We start from the raw sequence: 4,973 nt of genomic DNA, 5'->3' as shown, positions 1-4,973 counted from the left end.
GGGGGGGGGGGGGGGGGGGGGGGGGGGGAGAGGAGATGGTTCCACATGAGTGGCTGGCAAGCGCCTGCATGCACACGCAGCTCCATTTACACAAGTGGTGTGCATGTGTACCCGCTGCTCATGGAAATGGGGTGTGCATGCATGGGCTTGCCTGCTACTCGCACAAGTGGGGATGCATGTGCGTGCTCGCCCAATATTTGCATGACTCAGTTACAAACAGCTCACGGCCCACTAGTGGGCCACAGCCCAGATGTTGGGGACCCCTGTGATATGGTTGGGTTTTTTTAGAGGGCTTTATTATGCAAACTTTCAAATCTGTTTTAATGGGGGTAAACATCCAACTTTTTTTTTAATTTCAGCAATTAGGAAGCCTACTTTTAACTATTTGAACGCTGTTTACAGGAAAGAAAGGGTTTTTTTTTTTCTCAACACACATAACCCTTTAGAATAGAATAGTTTCTCAGTAAATCTCCATGTTGATAAGAATATGGTACAAAGTTAGAAACCTATTTTTGGTCTAATTTTTTGTTAGAGGATTATCTTTAAATCATGGACATCTTCTGTTTAGAAAAATATAACATGGTTTCCAAGGTCTTTTGCACTTTTCTTCAAAACCTGGACTGATACTGATTCTCTTTGCTTTGGAAACATATCAGACCTTGGCTACTTTAGCCACAGGCCCCATTTTCTGCACATAAAGCAGATGCCCAAAGGGGTCCTTTCCATGCCTTGGGTTCCCTCTACCCACCCACCCAATTACTGCATGATTCTAAATCATCCATGTGGCAGGGAAGAAATCAAAATAAGCTGGAAAGATTGATTTTCACTGTATTTCTCTTTGTTCAGAATAATTTAATGTAGCTCTTCTCTCAAATTGTTACCTGGGACTTTAGCAAAACAGTTGCATTGATTCCAATAACAGGGGGCCATACGTGACAGCCAAAAACTGCTTGCAAACATCAAGTACCCTTAATGAGTGGCTTAGTATTTTGAAAAATCACTTACTGCATTATCCACAAAGAGAAAATGCATTTTAAAATTGTTCCAATTCTACTCTTCATATGCAAAAGTGTTGTGAATTCAATAGGACTTTTTTCCAGGTAAATATCTACAGAATTCAGCACAAGGTGCTATTCATGTTGTCTAACCAAAACAAATTTCCCTTTGTGCTTAAGGATCTCAGTGAATCAGAGCCAGAAAAGATTAGGAATGTCCTTTACATTAAAAAAAATCAGTTGCCTGTGATGCTTGCTTAAAATATTTAAAATAAAAAAGCAAATTGTCACTGAAATAATTTTTGTTAAATGTGGGAGGGATGCTGAGTGGCAGCATGAGAAGGCCAGAGGGTACAGAATACAAGAATAGAGAAAATGACAAGCTACACATTATTCCCTTCCCACCCACCCCATAACCTTCTAACAGAATGAACTCAAAATGTGTTTTTTTCCAACAAGACAACAAAACAAACTTGTCTTTAGATTTTGCTTTATGCCACATTTGTAGATTGTTTTTAAAATGTTTACCTCTGCACTTTGCCCTGATGGAGAGCCTGTCATTTAAGCTTTTTTAGTATTGTTTCAATTTTGTTTGTTATTTAATAAATAAATAAGGAATAATCATTTTCAGCAAATTAAAAATATTTCCCTTTTAACTTGCAACTCTGATGAGAACATAAATATACACAAATGTATTCTTACAAGGCAGTAATAAATATTTAAGTTAACAATAAGTTAAAACTACAAGAAGCTAAAATTCGCAAAAAGATACAAGAGTTAATGGTGCCAGTTTTTTTTGTTCTTTTTCTCATTTTATCGCAAACAGAAGCTGCCACAGACTCTTACAAAACACAAGTGAACACATTTATTGTCAAAAAATCAAGAAATCCTAAACTAATTTCTAAATCATTAAACAATTAAAACTCGAACTAATGCTAAAATGTTAATTATCATTAAGTTCGTCTTTTAAATGTTGTTCATTTTTTTCCATTTTTCCTTTGAGAGCAAAAGAAAATAAAGTCCCTTGCTCAAGTGCTATCGATGACTCGTTGTTTTTAGCCAACCAAAATAAATAAATAAATAAAAATGGAAATTAGGTCATGTGCATTTTCAGGATGTGTTTGTTAACAGAGATCCAAAGAGATGCCTTGGGAAAGGCAACCATAATTTCATCCCCTTTTACAATTAGATTTTTAAGAGAAATTCTCATTCCCTTCAGCATGTGGGAAGGAAGGAAGGAAGGAAGGAAGGAAGGAAGGAAGGAAGGAAGGAAGGAAGGAAGGAAGGGAAAGAAAGGCAGACCTGGGTGTCACTGGGCTACAACCTGTACAACAGATCCATCCCACTTCAAGGCTCCAATCTGAAGGGAGATGGCCATAAACATAAACAGGTTTTAAAGGAGCAGCCCCCTACAGAGAAACCATCTGACATTTAAAAAAATCTTTCTGGAAACAGGCTGATCCTCCTGAAGAAACAGTTAAAACTCCAACAAAGTATTTATTCAGCATTTATGGCAGCCAGGTAGGCTAAAAACTCAAAATTTTCAGCTTCCTGCTTTTAAACAAACAAATAAACAGAAGCCGGCTAACATTACAGAGCACTGTTCTAAGAAAAAGCCTTGGCCTGTATTCTTACCCTCTGCCTTTCTTCTCCATCTACCTACAGCCAACACTGAAAAATGGTTTGTTGATAGCAAGGAAAAAAAAGTCTCACCTCTGCCCTTTGACATCTAGTCTGCCACAGCACTTCATTATCGCAGGGAAACTTGCATACTATAGGATGACACCCTCCAGCATTTGTCTCAATTTATTATGGTGTCACTAAGAATACATTCAGCACAAGGACCTACCAGGAAAGCATCCTCCAACCCAAGGATGATAGGACAAAAGGCCAGGTGGTAAATATTGAGGCAGCCCATGTTTTTCTTTTTTTAAAAAACAACCTTTGCATCATTCTGACTTTCTGTTAAAAAGCATCACTCCATACAGGACGATTAAAAGATAAGGGTGGGTGAGTGTGTTTTAGCTTCACCCTGCCAAAATAATTTTATGTTAATGAGATAGAGACAAGAATGGCCTTCTGGACAATAGTCTCTGTTCAAGGCTCTACAGGGTTAGCTGAGTCTGATAAAAAAGAAAAAAGAAAGGAATGCCATTAGAGACAATCCCTTCATTAATTTCGGGGCATCATCCCTTGCCAGGATGTGAGATTGGGAAAAAGTCCATCATTCGTGAAAGTGATTCATCTTCAAATAACTGAAAGCAAGACTAAAACAGGAGGCTACCTGGAAGATTTAGGCTTCCATAATACGAATCTATTTTAAAACCCCATCGGATAGATGTGTGGGCACACTGCCACCCCAGCCATGTCAAAGCACCTGAATCTCTTGCTCTATGTTGTTTTTGCAGGTAGAGGTGAATGCCAAGGATCCAGCTTTGCTATTGAAGGTGCATGTGTTCTGACAGGCAGATTCTGAGGTGTTACTCTGGTGTTTTCAAGAAAAGGATCCACATAGCTGGAACTCACAGCTACATCATTGGCTGCCCCAGAATCTTGGCTAATGTTTGCAACATGGATATGGGATTGTTGCACCTCTTCCCCACACCTGCCCATACATACACATACACACCCAGAAGGGTTTTAATGTGGTCCTGTATCAAAGTACAGAGGAGTGCACATGCTATCAGGTTAAAATAATAGAAAGAATATCAGGCTGAAAGCTAGATGTCCGACAAGAAGACATGAAGCGTGTCTTTGGCAAGGACCAGAAAGGTAGTCTTAAGTAGCCCACCTTACTGTGAGATGAGCACAAGGTAATCATGCTGGCCTGTACTATAACCAGCAGCCCATGCCGCCTCAGACTGCAGAAAAGGCCAAGAGCCCAAGCAGGAGTGTTCATCTCAAAGGACTAGAAGATTTATTGCTGCCACAAGGAAAAGAGAAGTCCCCTGAGAGAAATCTTAAAGCATGGGAATCGCAAGGCCTTCTTATGGTCTGATTGCTCCACAATTACTTAACAGCATAGAAGAGAAATTGAATCCCTTCATCTAAGAGTCCTGCACACCAGCTAGCATTGGGTGGGCATCAGAGCAAAGTCTCAGTTGTGGTAGTCCATGATGCTAAAGTGCAGTGTTGCTTTCAGGGATGATTGGCATTGAGAAATATATTCTTCCTTGGGGACAATCAGCCACTATGTAGTGGCTCTAAATCTATTTGAAGGTGTAAATGTACACCGCTTCAGAGCTGGGGATTGTGTTTCGTTAATTTGGAGAAAGGAAATATTAACTTAAGGAGGATGGAACCCTAAAAAGGATACATCCTGGTTATAAAATCCTAGCTAAAATGGGAGTATCTTAGTAGCTAGTTAAGACCCTTAGATCTAACCACTGTCTGCACCACAACCTGCTAATAAGTCAGTTGGGAACTGAACTGTGCCTTTTACTGAACATGCTGCACCATTATGTTTTCTCACACTAGCATTTTCTTCCTTTCCTGTACAAACGGCAGTAGACCTGGGAATTATTTGAGCCCCTGTCCCCACCCAACCCAGACAAGCAAGAAAGGGTTCTATTGTGGGAAGGTGGTTTACATTCAGGTCTTCCAAAAAGTACAGAAGCAAAATAAATGTAGGTGTTAAAAGAGACACCCAAATCCATGTTAACGGTGGGAAAAGGCCAAGAGTTAGTCTGGGGTTGCAATAGCGTGTCTGGAAAAGGCAAGTGGCAAACATTCCACTGAGACCTATTCAAACTGTATGGAAAGAGACAGGTGGGTTAAAAAGAAAGCAGTGCCTTCCAGTACATGGGCCTTCCTTTCAAGACAAGGTAATTTGGGAAAGAATCCCACAATGTTCCAGAACCAAACTGATCTGCTGTAGCTATGCTTTTCTGAAGGAGCATGCCAGCCCTTTAGGACGATAGAGTCAGATACAGTAACCTATGTCTACTTTCAATACTTTCTGTGGACTATTTTTTTCCT

Source organism: Protobothrops mucrosquamatus, unplaced genomic scaffold, assembly GCF_001527695.2.
Source record: "Protobothrops mucrosquamatus isolate PMUCROS unplaced genomic scaffold, P.Mucros_1.0 scaffold150, whole genome shotgun sequence".
NCBI lineage: Eukaryota > Metazoa > Chordata > Lepidosauria > Squamata > Viperidae > Protobothrops > Protobothrops mucrosquamatus.
This window is presented reverse-complemented; position numbering follows the sequence as displayed.